Source organism: Heptranchias perlo, chromosome 4, assembly GCF_035084215.1.
Source record: "Heptranchias perlo isolate sHepPer1 chromosome 4, sHepPer1.hap1, whole genome shotgun sequence".
In the NCBI taxonomy this organism is placed as follows: domain Eukaryota; kingdom Metazoa; phylum Chordata; class Chondrichthyes; order Hexanchiformes; family Hexanchidae; genus Heptranchias; species Heptranchias perlo.
The window spans coordinates 55879001-55906723 of NC_090328.1; the positions used below are offsets into that span (position 1 = coordinate 55879001).

General features: G+C 41.9%; 1 protein-coding gene across 4 annotated transcripts in view; it reads left to right on the forward strand.

Moving 5' to 3' along the window:
* apc (APC regulator of WNT signaling pathway) overlaps positions 1–27723 on the forward strand; it is a 264075-nt gene that overhangs the window by 31229 nt on the left and 205123 nt on the right. For 3 of the 4 annotated variants that reach the window (XM_067982952.1, XM_067982956.1, XM_067982957.1), the window contains exon 2: positions 18909–19003. The exons of the other annotated variant lie outside the window; for it this stretch is intronic. The gene's annotated coding sequence lies outside the window, so the exon portion shown is untranslated. The remainder of the gene's footprint in view (positions 1–18908; positions 19004–27723) is intronic. 4 annotated transcript variants of the gene reach the window in all.

Here is a 27723-nt window from a genome sequence, read left to right on the forward strand (position 1 = left end):
CCATTTATCCCTACTCCGTTTTCTGTCCGTTAACCAATCCTCTATCCATGCTAATATGTTACCCATGAGCCCTTATTTTGCATAACAGCCTTTTATGTGGCACCTTATTGAATGCCTTTTGAAAATCCAAATATACTGCATCCACTGGTTCCCCTTTATCCTGCTGGTTACATCCTCAAAGAACTCTAATAAATTTGTCAAACACGAGTTCCCTTTCATGAAAGCACGTTGACTCTGCCTAATCATAGTATGATTTTCTAAGTGCCCTGTTACCACTTCCTTAATAATGGATTCCAGCATTTTCCCGACTGGCCTGTAGTTCCCTGTTTTCTCTCTCCCTCCTTTCTTGAATAGTGGGGTCACATTTGCTGCCCTCCAATCCACTGGGACCATTCTAGAATCTAGGGAATTTTGGAAAATCATAACCAATGCATCCACCATCTCTCCAGCCACCTTGTTTAGAACCCTCAGATGTAGGCCATCAGGTCCAGGGCATTTATCAGCTTTTAGTCCCATTAGTTTCTCAAGTACTTTTTCTCTGCTGATATTAATTACTTTAAGTTTCTCGCTCTGAATACACCACCGTTCCCTACTGTTTCTGATTTTTTTTGTGTCTTCTGTGAAGACAGATACAAAATATTTGTTTAATGCATTTGCCATTTCCTGATTCCCCTTTATAATTTCTCCTGCCTCAGCCTCTAAGGGACCAACATTTACTTTTGCTACTCTCTTCCATTTTACATACTTGTAGAAGCTCTTACAATCCATTTTTACATTTCTTACTAGTTTACTTTCATAATCTATTTTCTCTCATCAATCTTTTGGTCGTCCTTTGCTGGTTTCTAAAACTCTCCCAATCCTCAGGCTTACTACTCTTCTTGGCAACATTCTAGGTCTCTCTTAATCTGGTACTGTCCTTAATTTCTTTAGTTAGCCACGTGTGGCTCACTTTTTCCATGGAGGTTTTATTTCTTAATGGAATGTATATTTGTTGCAAATATTGAAATATTTCTTCAAATGTTTGCTATTGCTTTTCAACTGTCATACCCTTTACTTTGGTTTCCCAATCTACCTTAGCCAACTCGCCCCTCATACCTATGTAATTGGCTTTATTTAAGTTTAAGACTCTAGTTTCTGACTTAAGTACATCACTCTCAAACTCGGTGAAATTCTATCATATTATGATCACTCTTCCCCAGGGATCTCTTACTGTGAGATTACTAATTAATCCTGTCTCATTACGTAATATAAGATCTAAAATAGCCTGTTCCCCGGTTGATTCCATGACATATTGCTCTAGGAAACCGTCTCAAATGCATTCCGTGAACTTGTTCTCCAAACTGCCTTTGCCAATTTGATTTGCCCAGTCCATATGAAGATTAAAGTCCCCCACGTTGCATTACCTTTGTTACAAGCTCCTATTATTTCATGATTAAAACTCTGTCCAACGGTATAGCTACTATTAGAGGCCTATAAACTATTCCCTCCAGTATTTTCTGCCCCGTGTTATTTCTTATTTCCACCCATACTGATTCTACTTCCTGATCTTCTGAGTCAAGATCCTTTCTCACCACTGTCCTTATGTCATCCTTTATTATTAGGGTTGTATCCCTTCCCTTTCCATTCTGCCTGTCTTTTCTAAACGTCATGTACCCTGGAATATTTAGTTCCCAACCTTGGGCACTTTGCAGCCATGCCTCTATAATGGCTATTAGATCAAACCCATTTATCTCTACTTGTGCAACTAATTCATCTATCTTGTTATGAATGCTCCAGGCATTCAGATAAAGAGCCATTAATTTTGACTTTTTACCATTTTTTCCTGCTTTGACATTATTTGCTGATGCACTATTATTTGTAAACTCTCTGTCCCTTCCTGCCAGATTCTGCTTATCTTTACCCAAATCACTGCACTGCTCTGTTGCCTTGACTTTCCTGATTAGATTTCTAAATTTCCCCTCACCTGACCCCTTCTCTTCGCCCCCCTCCTCCTTTTTTAGTTTAAAGCCCTATTTACAGCCCTAGCTATTCGATTCGCCAGAACGCTGATCCAAGCCCAGTATAAGTGGAGCCCATCCCAATGGAACAGCCCTCTATTTTCCCAGTACTGGTGCCAGTGGGCCCATGAATTGCTGCACGTTTGCATGTATGGTTACGAAGCGAGGACAGTATTGGGATAGTCTATGATGCATCTGTAATGGAAAAAATGGGATCTGTCCTTTAGAAGCTACAAGATTTTTATGTTGCCTCATTTCATTTAAATTGTAACGAAAGCCAGAGCTGTTACTTCTGTCAAGTTTACTATTGTCCATTTTAGTTTGAGTGCCTGTGGGCAAAGCAAATATACATCTCTGTCTAGAAGCATTATATGTTAATGACATAGAAACTGGTTTCTGTTCATTTCTAGAAGAGTTTTTGTTTTGTTTATTTGGCACCCTATTTGACCCTGACGTGAGCTTCTGACCCCATATCCGCTCCATCACCAAGACCACCTACTTCCACCTCTATAACATCTCCGTCCCTGCCTCAGCTCATCTCCTGCTGAAACTATCATCCATGCCTTTATTACCTCTAGATTTGATTATTCCAATGCTCTCCTGGCCGGCCTCCCATCTTCCACCCTCCATAAACTTGAGCTCATCCAAAACTCTGCTGCCCGTATCCTAACTCTCACCAAATCTTGTTCACCCATTGCTCCTGTGCTCGCTGACCTACATTGGCTCCCTGTCCGGCAACGCCTCTTAAAATTCTCATCCTTGATTTCTTATCCCTCCACTGCCTCGCCCTTCCCTATGTAACATTCAACCTTCGACCCTCTAAGACCTCTGCGTTCCTCCAATTCTGGCCTCTTGCGCATCTCCCAATTTTAATTGCTTCTCCATTGGCAGCCATGTCTTCAGCTGCCTCGGCCCAAAGCTCTGGAATTCCCTCCTTAAACCTCTCTGCCTCTCTACCCCTCTCCTTTAAGATGCTCCTTAAAGCCTACCTCTTTGACCAAGCTTTTGGTCACCTGTCTTAATATCTCTTTATGTGGCTCGGTGTCAAGTTTTGTCTGATAACGCTCCTGTGAAGCGCCTTAGGACATTTTACTACTTTAAAGGCGCTATATAAATGCAAGTTGTTATGTAGTGCACCTGTGCGGTAAGGCAAGGCAAATATGTAGACCTTGTTCGGAGTATAGCTTCAAAGGACGGGTCATCTTTGTTAAATTAATTACTTGCAGACAGACCCCTATCAGGGCAAAATTATTTTGATTAATTCCTCAGACAGTGTTTGGGTTGCAATTGACAGATGGAGACTGAGCCATTATCTTTAATGCCAGTCCCATTAGGGAGTGTCCTACTGGGAAAGCTGTTCCAAAATTAGCATCTTAAGATGTGAAAGTTTTTATGCCAAATATGTTTCTTCAGATCAGGAGTGTTTCCAGTTTTCACTGCCCTGCTTACCATCCTTCCAGCCCCTATTCATAGTACTGTATCCTCAGCTTCAAATATTTATCCATTTTTCCGTTCAAAGATGCAATGACCTCTGTTTCAAGCATTCTCTGCACCAAAGCATGCAGCACTCTGCATAAAGAAATTTCTTCTGACCTCTATCCTCACTCTCAGTAACAATTTTAAATTGACCCCTTGTCATCAACTCCCAAATCTTTGGAATTCTCTACCCAGAGGGCTGTGGATGCTGAGTCATTGAGTATATTCAAGGCTGAGATAGGTGGATTTTTGGACTCTGGGGAATCGAGGGATATGGGGATCAAGTGGGAAAGTGGAGTTAAGTCGAAGATCAGCCATGATCTTATTGAATGGCGGAGTAGGCTCGAGGGGCTGTATGGCCTACCCCTGCTATTTCTTGTGTTCAAACCCTATCAAAACCCATCATAATTTGGCTTTCTCTGTTGTAGTGGAAATTGAGGCAATATCTCAAGTCTGCCCTCATAACTATAGTTTCCCATTGCTGGCATCAGCCTGGTGAACATATACTATACGCTATCTATGGCTTCAATGTCCTTTCTATAATGGGGTGTCCAAAACTGCACTCAGTTGTCTAACCAATGTTTTGTACAAATTTATCATTTACTCTTGTACTCTATCCCCTTATTTATAAAAACCAAAAATGCAGTTGGCCCTTTTTATGGCTTTATCAGCCTGCAGTCATACTTTCAGGGAATTGTGTATTTGGACCCCAAGGTCTTCCACACCCGCTAGAGTCTTTCCATTTCTTTTTCTTGGTCGAATTGTGTTTATTTTCTTGAAGTGGCAACATATTGATTGAGAAAACAATTCTGAACACACTGCAAAAAATCCTTCCCTTAACACAAACATTTTTCATATCCCAGTCTATTTTTGGATAACTGGAGCCAATTGGTAGGAAACTCAATTAGTGGATAAGCATGAAAGGTATCTGGAAAATTTAAGCTTGACATACCATGCCTATCTGGGATTTGAATCTTTTGCAGAAAGAACCAATACTTACTTGTGATCTTAAATTTAGTTCTTAGGCTGTTACTTCCAATTATTACAGTTCAGCATTGGTTTACTTGACACTCTGAAAGCAGATCCATCTTATTTTGTTAGACGTGCAGATGGAACGGTCATAATGCCAAATCTGAAATTCATGTCTAAGATTGTTTTGAGTATCTTTTATTTATAGTGCCGGAATTTTATCTGACACTGTTCTCTAAGGCAGGGGTGTCAAACATACGGTTTAATCCTGGCTGCGGTGTCCGCATACTCTTGGCATGTGGGGACACGGGTCTTCCGGGTGCCGCTTCTCTCAGCGGGGACGGGAGACTGCGATTGCGACTCTTGGTGGGGGGGGCAGAGAAAGAGAACAAGAGAGAGAATAGGGTGGGGTGAGCGTGGAGCCCAGCATCTCCAGCAGCAGCTACGTGGTGAGGGGGGGAAGAGAGAGAGAGGATAGCGTGGGGCTCAGCATCTTCAGCAGCAGCAACATGATGAGTGGAAGTGGTGCCGAGAGAGCATGAACACCAGTGCAGATATGGGTGCAAGATCTCATGCCCAGAAATTGCTATACATTGTGCCTGTTTTATACACATAAAATGGGCAAAACGCATACCAATTTCTACACCAGTGTGTCCAAATAACCTTTGCTGAACATGGCCCATGTCAAGTGCCAGGATGTCGGATTAGGCCCACCTTGTAAATTGAGTTTGACACCCCTGCTCTAAGGGTTCATTTTATTGATTTTCATAGAGCCTTAATATTCAGTAACGATAAAACCAAGGATGCATGCTAGTTCTGGCAGCATTTGCTATTAAAACTTAAGATAAACCCATTAATGAACAATGTCTGATTAAGCGGACTGAAGGGTGAACGTCCTTGTGTTTGGTGGTTGGTTAGGAACCAAAAAGTAATGAGTCAGCTCATTTGACTTAGGATTTGGCAGCATCATGGTTTAAATATGCAACAAGTTCTCTTGCTGCTACATGCAAGGTAACTGCTTAGAAAAATAACACATTTTTGTGAAGCACTGTTCTCTTAATCTGACAGCTGAAAGTAAAACACCAAGCTGACCTCAACAGTCAGACATCGATATTTCCACATGCATTGTCTGTATTATGGCATAATGTTAACTTATTTATTGTAGGAATGCTGTTCTCATTCTTCAAATTATTTCTACCTCTACATATCAGGGTCTACCTCATCCTGACCTTAATTCTCTGTGACTCGACAGAAGCTTTGAGCTTCCACTGTTCCCTTGGAGAAGCACTTAACATATGCCTATTTAAATTCAAATAGTTGCAATATAAAGCAAAAATATTGGCAAAGACCTTGCTTCTTCCAGACATTGCTAGTCTTATTCATGATGCCTGTATTTCCTGTACAGTCCCTGATCCAGACCTCATCAGGTAACATCACAAGAGACGTGCATAGGAATTTCTGTTTACTTAATTTTAAATGCCTTCTTTCCATCCACCTCCATTGCGCTGCTAGTAATATGATGTGGAGATGCCGGTGATGGACTGGGGTTGACAAATGTAAGGAATCTTACAACACCAGGTTATAGTCCAACTGTTTTATTTGAAAATCACAAGCTTTCGGAGGCTTTCTCCTTCATCAGGTGAGTGTGGGATCACACTCACCTGATGAAGGAGAAAGCCTCCGAAAGCTTGTGATTTTCAAATAAAACAGTTGGACTATAACCTGGTGTTGTAAGATTCCTTACATCTTCTAGTAATAGTGTAAGATTTACATGTAGTGTACACAACGTTTTTATTTTTCCAGTAATTTGCCAGTGTTTGTAGCAAACATGGATCATGCCATTTCTGAACCAGAGTAATGTTAATGCTGGTAGGTTGTGTTAAGGAACATTAATAGTGTAAATATTTTAAAAGGATCACGAGTTGCAAAAAGCCTCTTAAATGTGTGTTGAAGAAACGTTATGGCACATGTGATCAGCATATCAGTGGTAATAATCACTAACCGTAACCATGCTGTTGGGTTTTCCTGTACTGTTTATTGCTGGAGCCATTGCAGTATTCAGCAGTATAGTGATTGATAGCTTCGTATAATTTTTGGCTGCAGGCTTGAATTCTAGCATGCTCTGCCAGTGAATTGCAGCAGCTGCCTGTTGATGATTCACTGAACAGGAACAACAGTGACTCCTTCCTCACGACTACCTCTCCCACCAAGCTGTTCATAATTTTTCGGATTATCCCCACTTCCTTTCATTTTTGTTCTAATTAGTGATTAAGTACATCAGCTTTTCCTTTAGGTACTATATTTCCTTTCAGAAGTTATTTTTATTGCTGTTTGCTCATGAGCCATAACATCCTTTTTATCAGCTGTTCTTGAAGCATATTTTGGCACTGTTCAAGGGTAAAGGTTTTTTTTAGCCTTAGTTGTCCAGAAGTGTGCACAGTAAGCTCTATTTTTAGAGTTGGTCAAATAGACAGCAGAACATTTTCATAGAACTTGCAGCTCAACTTTTACTTTGAAGCTTTCAAGCATGTCCTTTTTAACAGTCTGCATGAGTTTCTGAGAAATGCCAAAACATGATTTTATTAACTGAAGTCTGCGTGTTTACTTCCTCTTGTTTAATTTTTGTTTTTAAAAAAAACTTTTGAAGAGCTTAGAGTATTGCCATTTCATTCAAAGAACTAGCTGATCAAAGGTGCCAGACTCAACAATTTATTTTCTGCTACAACTTGTCTGCTAAGAAAAGCAAAATTGGATATTGGATACGAGAGTTTTTCTTTTGAATTTTAAACGTGAGAAATTGGCAGATTTAGACACACTTCCCACATCTCCCCCATATACTTTATATGTGAAGAAAAAAGCTGGCAGTATTGTAAATGATTATCACTTGGAATATTATATTGTGCATGCAGTGTGGCTTTTTAAAGCTTTTTTTCTGCTGAGTAAGTTGTGCTGGATAGTGAAATGTTTTACCACCATCATTGCCTGTTTACTGGTATGATATGTTTCACTATTCTGCTGGCTTCTAAATGTTAATCTGCTGTGGTCTCTGGGCATAAATCCCGTGCACGTTACTCCATGGACGACTGGATCTTTACCCATTTCTCTAACAGTTTTTGGATCAAACATTGCTTCCCTACTGGCTTCTGAACTGGGCTTCAGCTAGCTGCGAGTCTGGTCTTTGCTGTCGCCAGCTCAGTGTTGAACATTGGCTCCTCTTGTTTCCTTTATCATGTCAGGTGCTCAGATATTGGACTGGTTACCCTTTCTCATATCAGCCCCTACTCTAAGACCTCATCATGCTATGCCTTGATCGTTGCCACCTGTCCATTTTAGCTGCTACTCCCAATTTCATTTTTGGCCATTTCTGAAACTTGTTCTATCCCCTCATTACCACCTGAACGAGCCATGCACTCTTTCTTAACTACAGTGTCCCATTTGACACTACTCCCGAACCTACCTTATCGCCTTTCACAGTCATTGGCTTTGAGCCCTTCCTAAAGTCCTTTGTCTTCCTCGGTATACTCCATCACACCCACTGTGGCATTCATTGCTGGCTTTTTCAGAGCAACAATATTGCCTTTAGAAGTTGTATGTGTATGCTTGTGAAAGAGTAGCTGCAGCAAGCAGCCCTCAGGCAGAGGATGAGGGGGACATGAACCCTCTGCAGCATACAAGTTGATGGCACATATGCAGTGGGCATTGATGAATAACCTTCAGATCTGCACATGACTCTTTCTGCAAACTGGAGGAAAGAATGCAGAATTTTGTCTTTCTAGTTTTGTCTGTCTGTCTTTACATCGAATTACATGCAAATTACAGCACTGAAACAGGCTTTTTGGCCCATTCATTGTGTGTGGGTGTTTATCCTCCACATGAGCAGTAGTACTAATAAGACCATAAGAGATAGGAGTCGACCATTTGGCCCCTCGAGCCTGCTCCGCCCTTCAATGAGATCATGGCTGATCTGATTTTTACCTCAACTCCACTATCCCGCCTTTTCCCCATATCCTTTGACTCCCTTGCTGATCAAAAATTTGTCGAACTCAGCCTTGAATGTATTCAATGACTTAGCCTCCACAGCTTTTTGGGGTAAAGAATTCCAAAGATTCACGACCCTCTGGGAGAAGAAATTCCTCCTCGTTTCCGTCTTAAACGGGTGACCCCTTATTTTGAGACTATGCCCCCTAGTTTTAGATTCTCCCATGAGGGTTAACATCCTGTCAGCATCTACTGTATCGAGTCCCCTCAGAATGTTGTATGTTTCAATAAGATCTCCTCTTATTCTTCTAAACTCCAATGAGTATAGACCCAATCTGTTCAATCTTTCCTCATAAGACAACCCTTCCATACCCGGAATCAACCTAGTGAACCTTCTTTGAATTGCCTCCAATGCAAGTACGTCCTTCCTTAAATAAGGGCACCAGAACTGTACGCAGTACTCCAGGTGTGGTCTCACCAGCACCCTGTACAGTTGTAGCATGACTTCCCTACTTATATACTCCATCCCCCTTGAAATAAAGGCCAATATTCCATTTGCCTTCCGGATTACCTGCTGCACCTGTATGTTGACTTTTTGTGTTTCATTTACGAGGACATCCAGATCCCTCTGTACCGCAGCATTTTGTAGTATTCTCCATTCAAATAATATTTTGCTTTTTTATTTTTCCTCCCAAAATGGATGACTTCACATTTTCCCACATTATATTCCATCTGCCAAATTTTTGCCCATTCGCTTAACCTGTCAATATCCCTTTGCAGACACTTTGTGTCCTCATCGCAACTTGCTTTTCCACCTATCTTTGTATCATCAGCAAATTTGGCCACAAGACACTCTGTTCCTTCATCCAAGTCATTGATATATATTGTGAGTAGTTGAGGCCCCAGCACTGAGCCCTGCGGCACCCCACTTGTTACAGATTGCCATTTTGAAAATGACCCTTTTATCCCGACTCTTCGTTTCCTGTTAGTTAGCCAATCCTCTATCCATGCCAGTATATTACCCCCAACACCATGAGCTCTTATCTTGTGCAGTAATCTTTTATGTGGCACCTTATCGAATGCCTTTTGGAAATCCAAATATACTGCATTCATTGGTTCCCCTATATCCACTATGCCCGTTACTTCCTCAAAGAACTCTAATAAACTTGTCAGACATGATTTCCCCTTCATACAATCAAGGAGAGTCAACATGGTTTTATTATGAGTCTCCAAATGTCCTGCTACTACTTCCTTAATAATGGATTCTAGCATTTTCCCAATGACAGATGTTAGGCTAACTGGTCTATAGTTACCTGCTTTCTGTCTCACTCCCTTCTTGAATAGAGGTGTTACGTTTGCGGTTTTCCAATCTGCTGGGACCTTTCCAGAATCTAGTGAATTCTGGAAGATTACAACCAATGACTAAATGATTAAATTACTAATCCCATGAGCCTGCCCTGTTCCCATATCCCTTTGTCCCTCTTTCCTTCAACCACCTATCCAACTTATTTATAAATGTTGATATGTTTTCTGCTTCAATCACTAAATCCAGTAGTGTATTCCACAGCGTCACAACCCTCTGTAAAAAAAAAAAAAAAGTTTCTCTGCTCTTTTCCTAAATCTCTTGCATTTAATCTTATGGCAGTGGCAGCATTGACCACTGGAAAGGGATGATTTAGTTGAGGGGTCAAAGAATCTATTTGGTTAGAATTAAGAAACAATAGAGGAACTATTATGCCACTGGGTGTATACTCTAGGCCACCAAATACTGGGAAGGAAATAGAGGAGCAAATTTGCAGGTAAATTACAGAAAGATGCAAGATCTATAGCGTAGTGTTAATGGGTGACTTCAATTATCCCAATATAGTCTGGGACAGTAACAGTGTAAAGGACAAAGAGGGGTAGGAATTCCTGAAATGTGTACAAGAGAATTTTTCTGAACAGTGTATGTCCAGCCCAACGAAGAAGGAAGCAGTGCTGGATCTCGTTATAAGCAAGTGGAGCATGTTTCAGTGGGACAGCATTTGGGGAACAGTGATCATAATATCATTAGGTTTAGAATAGTTATGGAAAAGGACAAGGAACAATCAAATGTGAAAATGCTTAACCGGAGGAGTGCAAGTTTCATTGAGTTAACAAGGGATCTTGCCCAGGTGGATTGGAATCAAAAATGGGTAGGCAAAACAGTAATTGAACGATGGGAGGCCTCCAAGGAGGAGATGGTACGGGTACAGATTAGACACATTCCCATGAGGGGGAAAGGAAGGGCATCCAAAGCTAGAGCTCCCTGGATGACTAAACATAGAGATTAAAATGAAAATGAAAAAGAGGCTTATGACAAATCTAAGGTTCATAATACAAAAAGTAGAGAGGAGATCTTAAAAAAAAAAAGGGAATGAGGGGGCAAAAGATAGAGCATGAGAATAGATCAGTGGCTAACAAAAGGGAACCCAAAAATCTTTTATAAACATATAAATAGTAAAAAGGGAGTCAAAAGAAGGGTGAGACCGATATTTAAGGACAAAAAAGGAGATCTTCTTGTGGAGGCTGAGGTACTAAGTGAATACTTCGCATTGGTCTTCACTAGAGAAGAGGATGTTGCCAGTGTAGCAGTAAAGGAGGAGGTAGTGGCGATATTGGATAGGATAAAAGTAGATAAAGAGGAGGTAGTTAAAACATTGGCAGTAGTCAAAGTAGAAAAGTCACCCGGTCCAGATGGGATGCATTCTCGGTTACAGAGGGCAGTAAGGATGAAAATTGCAGAGGCTCTGGCCACAATCTTCCAATCCTCCTTAGATATGGGAACAGTGCCAGAAGATTGGAGGATTGCAAGTGTTGCACCCCTATTCGTAAAAGGGGAGAGGGATAAACCCGGTAATTACAGGCCAGTCAGCCTAATGTCGGTGGTGGGGAAACTATTAGAGACAATAACCCGGGACAGAATTAATTGGCACTTGGAAAAGTATGGGCTAATAAAGGAAAATCGTGTTTGTCTAACTTGATTGAGTTCTTTGATAAATTAATGGAAAAGGTTGATGTGTATATGGACTTTCAAAAGGCATTTGATGAAGTATCATATAATAGACAAGTGGAAACTTTGTCTCTGTCTACCCTATCAAGCCCTTTCATAATCTTAAAGACCTCGATCAGGTCACGCCTCAGTCTTCTCTCTTCTGGAGAAAAGAGCCTCAGCCTATTCAATCTTTCCTGATCGGTCCTAGTAAATCTTTTTTGCACTTTCTCCAATGCCTCTCTATCCTTTTTATAGTGTGGTGACCAGAACAATTCGCAGTCCTCCAAGTATGGTCTAACCAAGGTTCTGCGCAGGTTTAGCATAACTTCTCTGCTTTTCAATTCTATCCCTTTAGAAATGAACCCCAGTGTTTGGTTTGCTATTTTTATGGCCTTATTAACTTGCATCACTACTTTTAGTGAATTGTGTATCTGTGCCCCTAATTCCTTCTGCTCTTCTACCTTGTTTAGACTTTTATTTTCCAAGGAATATGTGGCCTTCTTACTATTCCTACCAAAATGTACCACCTTATACTTATCTATATTGAAATTCATTTGCCAATTACGTGCCCATTCTGCAAGTTTATTAACGCCTTCCTGTATTTTGTCAGTCCTCCTCAGCATTAAATGTACCCCCCCAATTTGGGGTTGTCTGCAGATTTTGAAATTGTGCCTCTGATTCCTGAGTCAAAATAGTTTATGTATATGGTGAACAACAATGGTCCCAGCACTGATCCTTGTGGTACTCCACTTCCCACCTTTTGCCAGTTTGAGTAACTGCCTTTAACCCCTACTCTCTATTTTGTAGCCAGCTTGCTATCCATTCTGCTACTTGTCCCCTGAATCCAGATGCTCTGACCTTAGTCGTGAGTCTACTATGCGGTATCTTATCGAAGGCCTTTTGAAAATCCAAGTATATTACATCTACTGCATTGTCCTTGTCTACACTTTCTGTTACTTCTTCAAAGAATTCAATAAGGTTGGTCAAGCATGACCTTCCCTTTTGAAATCCATGCTGACTATTCTTTTATATTTTCGGTTTCTAGATGTTTCTCTATTACATCTTTGAGTATGAATTCCATTATGTTTCCTACCACCAACGTTAAGCTAATTGGTCTATAGTTCCCTGGACCTGTTCTATCTCCCTTTTTAAATATAGGAATCACATTAGCTGTCTGCCAGTCCTCTGGCACCATTCCCTTTTCTAATGGATTTTTATATTTATGTAATAGCGCCTCTGCTTTCTCATCCCTAACTCCTTTTAGTATGTGCGAATGCAATCCATCTGGACCTGGGGGATAGTAAAAGACATCAGGAGGACACAGACTGGTGAAATGGGCAGGCACATGGCAGATGAAATTTAATGCAGAGACGTGTGAAATGACACATTTTGGCAGGAAGAATGACTAGAAGCAATATAAACTAAAGGGTACGATTTTAAAAGGGATGCAAGAACAGAGACACTTGGGGGCACACATACACAAACCTTCGAAGGTGGCAAGTTAAGTTGAGAAGGCTGGTAGAAACTCATATGGGATGCTGGGCTTTATTAGTAGAGGCATAGAGTACAAAACCAAGGAAGTTATGCTAAACCTTTGTACAACACTGGTTAGGCCTCAGCTGGAATATTGTGTTCAATCCTGGGCACCACACTTTAGGAAGGATATCAAGGCCTTAGAGAAGGTGCAGAAGAGATTTACTAGAATGGTATCAGGGGATGAGGGACTTCAGTTATGTGGAGAGACTGGAGAAGCTGGAGTTGTTCTCCTTCGAACAGAGAATGTTAAGGGGAGATTTGATAGAGGTTCAAAATCATGACTGGTTTTGATAGAATAAATAAGGAGAAACCGTTTCCAGTGGCAGAAGGGTCAGTAACCAGAGGATACAGATTTAAGATGATTGGCAAAAGAGCCAGAGGCGGCATGAGGAAACATTTTTTTACGCAGCAAGTTGTAATGATTTGGAATGCACTGCCTGAAAGGGTGGTGGAAGCAGATTCAGTCGTAACTTTCAAAAGGGAATTGGATAAATACTTGAAGGGAAAACATTTACAGGGCTATGGGGAAAGAGTAGGGGAATGGGACTACTTAGATAGCTCTTTCAAAGAGCTGGCACAGGCACGCTGGGCTGAAAGGCTGGCTCCTGTGCTGTACCTTACTATGATACTGTGATATTCTATAGCTCTTACCATAAAACTCAGTATTCCATTAGCTTTTCTTTAATGGCCTTATTTACTTGAGATATTGCTTTTAATACCCTATGAATCTGAACCTCCAAATCCTCATCATCCAGCTTTCCCTCACTCAAAGTATAATTCCTTTTTATCTTACCAAAATGTACTACCTCACATGTACTGACATTGAATTCCATCTGCCATTCTTTTGTCCATTCCACCAGCTTATCAATATCCCCTTGCAGCAGCTTTTTGGTCCTCAGAATAATTTACTATTCCTCTTATTTTAATATCACTTGCAAATTTGGATATTATTCCCTGTAGCCCTACATCCAAATCATTGGGGGGAAAAATGATCCCAGCACAGAACCCTGTGGGGTCCAACCACTCTGAGCAACTGTCCTTAAATGCTACTCTTGTTTCTTCCCTCCTAAGCAATTTTTAAACCAGTTTGCTACTCTTCCCCTAATTCCATGCCCCTTAATCTTCTCTATTAGTTTCCTGAGTGGTAACTTGTCAAAGGCTTTCTGAAAGTCCATGTACACCACATCCCCTGTATTTCCCTACCATATTTGTCATTTCCTCAAAGAACTCTATCCTGTTTCTCAAGCATGATCTTCTTTTCTGAAATTCATGTTGGTTGCTTCTAATTATTTTCTTTTCATTTAGATACTTAGTAATTTCATCTAGTTAACTATCTCTACCAATTTCCATTTAACCTCTCCTAACTCACTATCCTCTCCTCTCTGAAGTCCCACCTCACATTTAACAATTCTCTTTTTATTGATATAGTATAATATTCCACAAATGCAAGAAAAACAAATGGAATTTTTATAGTTCATTTAACATACAAAAAACATCCAAGGCACTTCACAGAAGCATAATAAGACAAAACATGGACCCCGAGCCAAATAAGGAGTGACCAACTGTGGCAACTAATTTGCACACAGCAAGGTTCCACAAACAGCTATGAAATAAATGACCAGTTGAGTGATGAATATTGGTTAGGACACTGGGAAAGCTTCCTTTTGCACTTGGAATAGTACAGCGAGATCTTCTATGTCAAGAAAGATGCTGCTGCCAAAGTCACAGTTTAAAAGAGGAGGTAGTTGAGATAATGGATGGGCTAAAAATTGATAAAGAAGGTACTAGAAAGGCTAGCTGTACTTAAAGTAGCTAAGTCACCTGGTCCGGATGGGATGCATCCTAGGTTGCTGAAAGAAGTAAGAGTGGAAATTTCAGAGGTGCTGGCCATAATCTTCCAATCCTCCTTAAATATGGGGGTGGTGCCAGATGACTGGAGAATTGCAAATGTTACACCCTTGTTCAAAAAAAGATGTAAGGATAAACCCGACAACTACAGACCAGTCAGTTTAACCTCAGTGGTGGGGAAACTTTTAGAATCGATAATCTGGAACAAAATTAATAGTCACTTGGATAAGTATGGATTAATTAAGGAAAGCCTGCATGGATTTGTTGAAGGCAAATCATGTTTAACTAACTTGATTGAGTTTTTTGATGAGGTAACAGAGAGGATTGATGAGGGCAATGGGGTTGATGTTGGTTGATGTTGCAGTAGATATGGACTTTGAAAAGGTGTTTGATAAAGTGCCACATAATAGGCTTGTCAGCAAAATTGAAGTCCATGGAATAAAAGGGGCAGTAGCAACGTGGATATGAAATTGGCTAAATGACAGGAAACAGTAGTGCGAACGGTTGTTTTACAGACTGGAGGAAGGTATACAATGTTGTTCCCCGAGGGTCGGTACTGGGGACCACTGCTTTTCTTGATATATTAATGACATGGACTTGGGTGTTCAGGGCACAATTTACAAATTTGCAGATGACACAAAACTTGGAAGTGTGGGAAACAGTGAGGAGGATAGTAATAGACTTCAGGAGGACATGGATGGGCTGGTGGAATGGGTGGACACATGGCAGATGAAATTTAATGCAGAGAAGTATGAAGTGATACATTTTGACACGAAGAACGAGGCGAGGCAATATAAACTAAATGGTACAATTCTGAAGTGGGTGCCGGAACAGAGAGACCTGGGGGTATATGTGCACAAATGATTGATAGTGATAGGACAGGTTGAGAAAGCGGTTTAAAAAAAGCATATGGGATCTTGGGCTTTATAAATAGAGGCATAGAGTACAAAAACAAGGAAGTTATGTTGAACTTTTACAAAACACTGGTTCAGCCACAATTGAAGTATTGTGTCCAATTCTGGGCACCGCACTTCAGGAAGGATGTGAAGGCCTTATAGGGGGTGCAGAAAAGATTTGCTAGACTGGTTCGAGGGATTTGGGACTTCAGTTGCATGGAAAGACTGGAGAAGCTGGGGTGGCTCTCCTTAGAGCAGAGAAGGTTGAGAGAAGATTTGATAGAAGTGTTCAAAATCACGAAGGGTTTCAATAAAGTAAATAAAGATAAACTGTTCCCATTGGCGGAACGGTTGAGAACAAGAGAACACAGATTTAAGGTGATTGGCAAAAGAACCAAAGGTGACATGAGGAAAAACTTTTTTATGCAATAGTAGTTATGATCTGGAGTGCGCTGCCTGAAAGGGTGGTGAAAGCAGATTCAATCGTGGCTTTCAAAATGGAATTGGATAAATACTTGAAGGGGAGAAATTTGCAGCACTATGGGGAAAGAGGCGCGGAATGGGACTAACTGGATTGCTCTTACAAAGAGCCAGCATGGGCTCGATGGGCCAAATGGCGGCCTCCTGTACTGTAACCATTCTATGATTCTCTGATCTGAATAAACTGACAAGTTCTTGATTTAACATGTTGGAAAGTTGCATTGAAGTATTATTATTTGCTAATGCACAAGTGGTACAATAAAGATTAGCAAAGACTAGGTCATTAAGATGTCATGGACAGGTCCTGAAAATAATCAATAAGGCTAATGGAATGCTGGCCTTTATATCTGGAGGACTAGAATACAAGGGGGTAGTAGTTATGGTACAACTATACAAGGCCCTGGTTAGACCACACCTGGAGTACTATATTCCGGTCTGGGCACTGTACCTTAAGAAGGATATATTGCCCTTGGAGGGAGTGCAGCGTAGATTTACTAGAATGATACCTGGACTCCAAGGGTTAAATTAGGAGGAGAGATTATGCAAACTAGGATTGGATTCCCTGGAATTTGGAAGATTAAGGGATATTTTTATTGAAGTTTTCAAAATATTAAGGAGAACCGATAGGTTAGATAGAGAGAAACTATTTCCGCTGGTTGGGGAGTCCAGGACTAGGGGATGTAGCCTAAAAATTAGAGCCAGGATTTCAAGAGTGAAGTTAGGAAACATTGCTACATGCAAAGGGTGGTAGAAGTTTGGAACTCTCTTCCGCAAAAGGCAGTTGATAGCTCAATTGTTAATTTTAAATCTGAGATTGATGGATTTTCGTTAGCCCCATATCCCTTAATACTTTTGGTTAAGGCGGATATATGGAGTTAGTCACAGGTCATGATCACATTGAATGGCGGAACAGGCTCGAGGGGCTAAATGGCCTATTCCTGTTCCTATGTTCCAATGGAGAAAAAAATTCAAAAAATATAAAGTAGGGAGATAAATTAAAATTCAAAATGTCAAACATGTCAAGTGACTTAGGTGGCATCATATTGTTTTAGACATTCAGTTGCCTCGGGGCCCACATTGTGGAGTCCAGAAAGTCGTCCTGGCAGATCAGCATGAAATTAGTAGCCATTCAGTGGATGTGTGGTATCCTCAACTGCATCGCCACTACGCAGAGGGCTGTTCCTGAGTCCCCAGGTGTGGTCCTTTGCCACACACCTTACCACCCCACATTGGAGGCTGTTGAGCTTGCACCAGATATGCCGTGGCAGCTTGAAGCCAGAGGATGGGGTTTCTTAGAGGGAGCAGCTTGACTCCATTCAGTTAACCATATCGGTAGTGTTCGTTGTGGAGGTGATTGGTAGCATAGCTTAGATCGCTGTTTTGCTGATTTGGTGGCAAGGCACCTCCCCATTTATCTTTTGAAAAGTAGCAGCTGTGGCATCTCCTGGATTTTCTCAAGGAGATCACTTGCTGCTATATGCCGCCTGACTTATATTTGAGAGGACTGGTAACATTTGTTGCTCTCATAGTCCCTGTTGTTATTCTTATTGTTTGATTTAATTGTATATCAACTAGTTTTATATGGGCAGTGTTTAGCCACACAGGAGTGAAATATTCTCCAACTGAGTAGTAGAGAGCGATTGGCAAGCTGCATAATGTTTGTGCTGTAGCTCCTCAAGTTGAGCCTGCAAGCTTTTATAGAAAAACTAATTTCTGCTATTGATCTTCTGAGATACCATATTCTGGATTCTCCCACCAGAGGAAATAGTTTCTCTGTATCTACCCTATCAAATCCTTTCATCATTTTAAACACCTTGATTAGATCACCCTTCTATCTTCTATACTCGAGGGACTGCAAACCAAGTTAATGCAACCTGCCCTTTAGGTTTCGGTATCATTCTGGTCAATCTATGCTGCGCCCCTTCCAAAGCCAATGTATCCTTCCTGTGGTGCGGTGCCCAGATCTGACCGCAGTGCTCCAGATGGAGTCCGACCAAGGCTCTATACAACTGAAGCAGAACTTCCTCCCCATGGTACTCCAGTCCCCCTGAGATAAAGGCCAACATTCCATTAGCTTTTTAAAATCTGTGCACTAGCTTTGTGATTTTTGTACATGGACATCTTAATCCCTTTGCTCCTCCACGGTTCCTAGTTTCTCACCATTTAGAAAAACTTCAGTTTGTCTTTCTTGGATCCAAAGTGGATGACCTCACATTTCCCCATATTGAACTCCCACTCACTTAATCTATCTTTGTTCCTTTGTAACTTCCTGCTGCCATCTGCACTACTTACTGTGCCTCCCAATTTAGTATCCTCTGTCGTCATAGATTTCCAACTCTCTCTTCCTTCATTCAAGTCATTGATAAATATGGCTAAAAGTTCAGGCCCCAGTACAGATCCCTTGGCAACACTGCCCATTAGAGTACATATCCTTAACCCCTATTCTTCGTCTCCTATCTCCCAACCAATTTCCAACCCATGCCGCAAAGTTGCCTCCAACTCTGTGCGCTTTCATTTTTGCTAATTATCAGTCACCGCTATCATTATTTGCATGAGAAAAGTGGGTGGTAGCTTTGAATATAAATTGCTCTGCCTGTATTTTTTCCTCCATTTTAATTTGTGAGTCGTTTGTGATCAGTTAGTAGATTAACAAAGGAAACTTTACTTTTCATATAAAGTAGTTGTGAAATTTAACTTTTTTTTTCACCCTCTCAGATTTATTGAACATGTTCCTATTCTGTGGTGAATTAAGTCTTGGGTAAAAGGAGGAACTACATCTGTTGCACCTGTTGTGACAAAATCAGTTTCCTGTAAGTGTATTTTTCCAATATTTTTACTGTTTAGTATTAAAGCAGTGATTTTGAAAATACATGGATGAAATGTTTTTAAGAAATCTTTTGTTGAAGGGATGACTTGATGATGGTGACATTTAAAAGAAAATAATGTTCTCATAGGAGGATGAGAAAATAGGATGCGTTTTTAGTGGGGTTTTTTATTCGTTCATGGGATGTGGGTGTCGCTGGCGAGGCCGGCATTTATTGCCCATCCTTAATTGCCCTTGCGAAGGTGGTGGTGAGCTGCCTTCTTGAACTGCTGCAGTCCGTATGGTGAAGGTTCTTCCACATTGCTGTTAGGTAGGGAGTTCCAGGATTTTGACCCAGCGACGATAAAGGAGCGTCGATATATTTCCAAGTCAGGATGGTGTGTGACTTGGAGGGGATCGTGCAGGTGGTGTTGTTCCCATGTGCCTGCTGCCCTTGTCCTTCTAGGTGGTAGAGGTTGCGGTTTTGGGAGGTACTGTGGAAGAAGCCTTGGCTAGTTGCTGCAGTGCAGCTTGTGGATGGTGTACATTGCAGCCACGGTGCGCCAGTGGTTAAGGGAGTGAATGTTTAGGGTGGTGGATGGGGTGCCATTCAAGCGGGCTGCTTTGTCCTGGATGGTGTCGAGCTTCTTGAGTGTTGGAGCTGCACTCATCCAGGCAAGTGGAGAGTATTCCACTACACTCCTGATTTGTGCCTTGTAGATGGTGGAAAGGCTTTGGGGAGTCAGGAGGTCAGTCACTCGCCACATAATACCCAGTATTTATGAGGTTGGTCCAGTTAAGTTTCTGGTCAATGGTGACACCCAGGATGTTGAAGGTGAGGGATTCGGCGATGGTAATGCTGTTGAATGTGAAGGGGAGGTGGTCAGACTCTCTCTTCTTGGAGATGGTCATTTTCTGGCACAAATGTTACTTGCCACTTAGAGCATAAGCCTGGATGTTATCCAGGTCTTGCTGCATACGGGCACGGACTGCTTCATTATCTGAGGGGTTGCGAATGCAACTGAACAGTGTGCAATCATCAGCGAACATTCCCATTTCTGACCTTATGATGGAGGGAAGTTCATTGATGAAGCAGCTGAAGATGGTTGGGCCTAGGACACGGCCCTGAGGAACTCCTGCATCAATGTCCTGGGCCTGAGATGATTGGCCTCCAACAACCACTACCATCTTCCTTTGTGCAAGGTATGACTCCAGCCACTGGAGAGGTTTCCCCGATTCCCATGGACATCAATTTTCCGAGGGCTCCTTGGTGCCACACTCTGTCAAATGTTGCCTTGATGTTAAGGGCAGTCACTCTCAACTCACCTCTGGAATTCAGCTCTTTTGTCCATGTTTGGACCAAGGCTGTAATGAGGACTGGAGCCGAGTGGTCCTGGCGGAACCCAAACTGAGCATCGGTGAGCAGGTTGTTGGTGAGTAAGTGCCACTTGATAGCACTGTCAACGACACCTTCCATTACTTTGCTGATGATTGAGAGTAGACTGATGGGGCGGTAATTGACCGGATTGAATTTGTCCTGCTTTTCTGGACAGGACATACCTGGGCAATTTTCCACATTGTTGGGTAGATGCCAGTGTTGTAGCTGTACTGGAACAGTTTGGTTAGAGGCGTAGCTAGTTCTTCAGCACTACAGCCGGGATGTTGTCGTGGCCCATAGCCTTTGTTGTATCCAATGCACTCAGCCGTTTCTTGATATCACGTGGAGTGAATTGAATTGGCAGAAAATTGGCTTCTGTGATGGTGGGGATATCGGGAGGAGGAAGAGATGGATAATCCACTTGGCCCAGTTTTGAGCAGCTAGACCTGTTCTGAATCTATTCCATTTAGCACAGTGGTAGTGCCACACAACACATTGGATGGTATCCTCCGTGTGAAGACCGGACTTCGTCTCCACAAGGACTGTGCGGTGGTCACTCCTACCAATACTGTCATGGACAGATGCATCTGCGATAGGTAGATTGGTGAGGACGAGGTCAAGTAGGTTTTTCCCTCGTGTTGGTTTGCTCACCACCTGCTGTAAGGTCCAGTCTGGCAGCTGTGTCCTTCAGGACTCGGTCAGTAGCGGTACTACCGAGCCACTCTTGGTGATGGACATTGAAGTCCCCCACCCAGAGTACATTCTGTGCTCTTGCTATCCTTAGTGCTTCCTCCAAGTGGTGTTCAACATGGAGGAAATTATATAGATTACATAGAATGTGCAGCACAAAACCATGCTGTACAGCCCAATGGGTCCATGTCGTTGTTTATGCTCCACACGCGCCTCCTCTCCCTCCCTCCCTACTTCATCTAATCCTATCAGCATATCCTTCTATTCCTTTCTCACTCATGTATTTATCTAGCTTCCCCTTAAATGCACCTATGCTGGTCACCTCAGCTACTCCTTGTGGTAGCGGATTCTACATTCTAACCACTCTGGGTAAAGAAGTTTCTCCTGAATTCCTTATTGGATTTATTAGTGACTACCTTATATTTATGTCCCCGAGTTCTGGTCTCCCCTGCAAGTGTTAACATCTTCTCTACGTCTAAGACCTTAGAACAGGGAGACTTAGTAAGGGACCTGCGAATAATAGTAGACATGACTCTTTCATGTCCAGACAATGTGGCAAGTCAATTGAAAAAAAGTTAATAGAATGCTTGGAAATATAACCACTACAGTAGAAACAAGTTTACAGAAGTTATGCAAACTCTTTGTAATGAATTTTGAGATAAGTGTGAGGTGGTGTGTTTTGGTAGGAGGAATAAAGAGGCCACATACACTTTGGAAAATAAGAGTCTAAATGGGGTAGAGGAACAAAGGGATCTCGGGGTACACATTCACAAATCATTAAAAGTAGCGATGCAGGTTAAAGAGATCATTAAAAAATGGGGGGGAAAAAAGCACTGGGGTTCATTTCTAGAGTAATAAGATTTTAAAGCAGATAGGTTATGTTTAACTTAAATGAAACCTTGGTTAGACCACACTTGGAGTACTGTGCACAGTTCTGTTCTCCGTATTGCACAAAACATATAGACATATGGTGTAAAAAAGGTTTACAAGAATGATACCAGAACTGAGAGGTTATAACTATCAGGATAGACTGAACCAACTGGGGCTCTTTGCTCTTAAAAAAAGAAGGCTGAGGGATGGCCTAATAGAGGTCTTCAAAATTATGAAGGGGCTTTGTAGGGTAGACGTAGAGAAGATATTTCCACTTGTGGGGGAGTCCAAAACTAGGGGTCATAAATACAAGAAAGTCACTAATAAATCCAATAAGGAATTCAGGAGCAACTTCTTTACCCAGAGTGGTTAGAATGTGGAACTTGCTACCACATGGAGTAGTTGAGGCAAATAGCATAGATACATTTAAGGGAAGGCTAGATAAGTGAATGAGGGAGAAAGGAATAGAAGAATATGCTGATAGGGTTAGATGGAGAGGGGTGGGAGGAGGCTCATGTGGAGCATAAACACCAGCATAGACCAGTTGGGCTGAATGGCCTGTTTCTGTGACATTAATTCTATGTAAGGCATTGGTCATCATCCACTTTGAAAAGTGTTCAGAAAAGAGGAACAAGAGTGACCCTAAGTGTGAAGGGGCTGTAAAGGAAAACGAAAGGCTTTTAAGCTGTTGAGCCTAGAAAGGAGGAGTTCAATATAAGTCTTCATTGAAGCAGAAAAATGTTGTTACGTCAAAGTGCACCAAGAACGTAGGATCTGAAAACGTAAATAAAATTCTTCTTTAAGCCATGGTCACCATCTTGTAACAATGTTGCCTATTGTGCTGTTGCAGCTACTAGACTGGGTTGTATTCCTATCCAGTTCCTCACAAGACACAACCATATTTTCCTTGGTCTTCCTCTAGGTCTTTGCCCTTTCATTACTGTCAGCATGATTTATCTTGTCTAGATGGTGTCCCCTCCCTCTTGTTTTATTATCCAAAGGATTAGAGTTTCCATTTCTTTAGTATGGTGATGATGTGGAGATGCCGGTGATGGACTGGGGTTGACAATTGTAAACAATTTTACAACACCAAGTTATAGTCCAGCAATTTTATTTGAAATTCACAAGCTTTCGGAGGCTTCCTCCTTCCTCCTTTTCCACATTCACCTGAGGAAGGAGGAAGCCTCCGAAAGCTTGTGAACTTCAAATAAAATTGCTGGACTATAACTTGGTGTTGTAAAATTGTTTACAATTTAGTATGGTGAGCATTATTCTCATAATTGTTAGCATTTTAGGGACATATTCATGTTTGTAACACTTTCACCTATGAGTCAGGAGATTGCGGGTTCAAGCTCCACTCCAGCACTTGAGCACATAATCTAGGCTGACACTTCTGTGCAATACTGAGGGAACGCTGCAAGGCACAGAGGCCATCTTTCAGACGAAACGTTAAAGCAAGGCCACTTCATGTTCTGATGATTCAGGTGGATGTAAAAAAAAATCCCATGGCACTATTTGAAGAAGAGAAGTAAGTTGTCCTAGTCAGTATTCCTCCCTCAAATAACCAAAAATAGATTAACTGGTTATTTATCTCATTTGCTGTTGAGGGATCTTACTGTGCACAAATTGGCAGCTGAATTTGCCTTCATAGCAGCAGATACTGTACTTCAAAAGTGCTTCATATGTGAAGTATTTTGGATCGTCCCATAGATGTGATAAAGCGCTATGCAAATGTAACTCATTCCTACCTCCCAAAAATTTGCCATGTCTTTGGATCCCTCTATTTCATTATTCATGTTCCATATCCATAGAGAGCTACTGGTTATATCATAGTTCCCAGGAGTGTCTCTTTTGTACTGTACAATACATTTTAATCCTTGCAAATTTTGTTTTATATTTCAGCTGCCCTTTTCACTAGGGCCTGTCTTGTTCTCACCTCTTCTGAACACAAGTGCAGTGACGCTGGAACCCAAATAGCAAAACTGGCTGACATGTTTGATTCTCTCTGCATTCATTAGTGTTTTCATTCCTGTTGATCCCTTGCTACAGATCATTGTTTTTTATCCTTGGTGTTCATTTGGAGTGACCAATCTGCCCATTAGTTCCTGTAGTTCTCTTTTATTTTTAATTCAGAGTGCAACAGCATCTGCATATCTTGGGTTGTTACTCAAAATAACATTGTTGTATCTTAAGGACATCAATTTAGGATTCTGTACATTACTTTCTCATTTCCTGATCATGTCAGCCCCATCTATTCCTCCTCTTGTGACTTCTGTTATTGCTAGTGTTCTGCATCATTTTCTGAACATCAGAGTGCCACGCATAAACCTGTTACCAATTCCAATTAGGAAGTTAGTTTAACCCAAGAATAGATTTTCTTCAGTAGTATGCTGGTATAGTGGCCTCCTGCTGCTGCTATGCCTTGTGCTTTGGTGCCCCCTGGAGGGGTTCAGTACATTGAGAGTTGGACTTAATTGTAACTTTTCTTCTATTTAATTAATGTTTCTTTATTTGCGAGTACTTGCTACATTTTCAAACTACTCTTCCCAATTATCCATTAAGGGGCCATCTGAAATCTTTGTTTTTGAGATGACTCTTTCTGGATTTTTTTTTTACTGTCCCTTAATGAAAGATTCTTGTTTGTCTATTTCTGATTTATTTTCCATCTTTTCTGTAGATCAGAATGATCAGAGCAACTAGTTTAAAGTGACTGAACAAGTAAAATTCTGTTTTTATTCCGGGGCTTTTAACCAAGAAACACGTTCCATGATTCTGTTTTTCTGTTAAAACTGAAAGCCAGTAGCCTTGCTTCTAATATACAATGGGGTTGAAATTCAACAACAGCAACTTGCACTATATAGCACCATTAGAAAAACATCTCAAAGCGCTTCACAGAAGTGTAATCAGAGAAAAATGGATGCTGAGCTAAAGAAGGTGACTATTAAGAGAGTTGACTAAACACTTGGCCAAAGAGATGGGTCTTAAAGAAGAAAAGAGAAATGGAGGGGTTTAGTGTGGGAATTCCAGAGTGGGGGGCCTAGACAGATCAGGGTGGATGCACAAGAGGTCAGAATTGAAGGAACAGATCTCTTAAAGTGGGTTGTAGGGCTAAAGGAGGTTAGAGATAATGATGGCCGAGGCCATCAAGGGATTTAAACGTGACTGAGAATTTTAAATTGGAGGCAGTGGGGGCCTTCAGCCAAAGTAGTTCAGCAAGGGCAGGGGTGATGGATGATTGGGACTTGGAGCAGGATAGGATATGGGCCACAAAATTTTGGATGAGCTGAAATTTACAGTGCGTGGAGGATAGGAGGCATGCCAGAAGAACATGGGAATAATTGAGTCTGGAGGTGACAAAGGCATGAATAATAGTTTCAGCATTGGGCAGAGGCAGGTTCGATGTCACCAGTGTTACAGAAGTGGATGTAGGCCATCTTTGTGATAGAGAGGATATGGGGTCTGAAGCTGAGCTCCGGGTCAAATAGGATAGCAAGGTTGTGAACATCAACTTGAGACGGTGGCTGGTGAGGGACTTGGAATTGATGGTAACAGTACGGAGTTTGTGGTGGAGGCTGAAGACAGTGACTTCAGTCTTCCCGAGGCTTAATTGGAGGAAATTAAAGCTCATCCAGGACTGGATGTTGGTCAAGCAGTCTGACAGCACAGAGACGGTGAAGAAAACGAGAGAGTTGGTAGAGCTGGGTGTTGTCAGCGTACATGTGGAAGCTGATTTCATCTCTGTAGACGATGTCTCCAAGGAATATGCAGATGAGGAAGAGAAGGGAGCCAAGGACAGATCCCTGGGGGACTCCAGAGGTAATTTTGCTGGGGCGGGATAGGGTTGCTTGCTCTCCCATGAACTACTGCTAGCAACCTGGGAGAAAAGCAGAACTTTGCAGCTGTGTGCCTCAGACAGACTTGAGAGGGGAGAAAACCTAGGAAATATTGTCATAAAGACGGGAAAGGTCCTGCACAGGGCGGGAAGGAGGGATTAATTTAAAGCTGTAAAAATAACCTTCAGCTCTGCAGCATTCCAATTACCAGCACAGAATTCTGAAAAGGGTATTGGGCCGGATCGGTCACATGGAGGCAATTGATTGACAGGAAGGGACAGGGGCAGGATGATGGCCAAAAACAAAGGTCGGCAGCAGTGAGAAGTGATGGAAAAGCCAGGTACTGAGGGGGAAAATATAGGAAATATGAAGGGAAAACAGGGAGGATGAAAGAAACACAGGGAATGTGAAGGTAAAATGATTTGGAAGAGTGGAAGGTTCTCTCTTAATAGAGAAAACAATTTCAGCAGTAACCCAAAATAGCTCAGGAAATGGGTTATGCAGACTTGCTTTGATTTTAAAATTATGTTGTAATACATCTCACTGAAATCTTTCTAATGTACAAAACAAAAAGACTGAAATATTTTATTGGGCCCTTGGTGATACTGAGACGCTCAGCTAAGGTAAATACAGTATCATCATCACATGGTCAATGTCGCGTGGTCAATGCGCCCAAGCAGAGTTGACAACCCTAGGATGGGAAGAGAAGCCATTGCTGGAGATGCTCTGGCTATGATTGGATAGATAAGAGTAGAACCGAGCGAGGACAACCACACTGAATTGTACAGTGTGTGAGAGGTGGATGGTGTGGTTGACCATGTCAAAAGCGGCATAGAGGAAGAGGAGGGAAAATGCACCATAGTCACAGAGGATGTCATTTGTGACTGCTGATGGTAATTTCAGTGCTATTGGAAATATTTAGACATAGGGTTGCGGGAAAGATGGGCTCGGATTGGGAGACAACAACACATTCAAGAATTTTGGAGAGGAAAGGGAGGTTGGAGATGGGGTGGTTGTTTCCAAGGACAGAGAAGAAGAGGTTGAGGATGGATTTTTTGAGAAATGGTGAGGTGATGATGGCTCTTTTGAAGGGGAGAGGACCATTTCCAAAGTCAGCTAGATGGGGGCCAGGAAGGGAAATGATTGGTCAGCATTTTAGTGGGAATGGAGTCAAGGGATCAGGAGGTGATTCTGAGGGACAAGATGAGAGGGCATGAGGGAACATGGGAGAAACTAGAGAAAGAGGCAGGCTATATGGGGTTTGGCGGGTGGGAGCTTGTGGAAAGGATGGGCTTGGTGGGGAAGGGGGGAAGCAATAGAAATAACTGGGTTTTGATGACGAAGTCCATGAGCTTCTCACAAATATTGGAAATGAGGGTGGAGGTGAGAATGATTTAAGGAGATGGTTAATAGTGGAGAAAAGAAGCCAGGGTTTATCTTTGCTCTCCAGGATTATACTGGAGTAGTAGGCTGTTTTGGCAGAGGAGAATGATGCCTGATAGTGCGTGGTGCTGCAGTCAGATTTGGTGATGGGATGGTTAAACCTGTTGTCCTTCAGATGTGCTCAGGTAAGTGCTCCATGGATTTGAGGGAGCGAAGATGGAGGCCATACCAGGGGGAGTCAGTAACAGTGAAAGCTCTGCTGGGGACAAGGATATCGATGAGGGAGTGGGTAAGTAGACTGACAGCTGTAGAAGTATGGTGGCAAATTGAGGCCAAAGGCTAGGCAGTTGGGAGTTTGAAAGTGCAGTTGTAAGTGACTTAAGGGATAGTTTTTTTTCCAGGGGTGGGCACAGACAGATGTGCAGTTGGAAAGGGGTCGGGGCTGTGGGTGGTGTAAGGAAGTGGTCAGAGATAGTCAAGCATGGAGTGGAGAGGCCCTGGAAGATGGCAAGGCTGAAGGGTGGCCGTGAGTATGGGTAGGACAGTTTATATGGAGGAAGAGGTTTAGGGAGG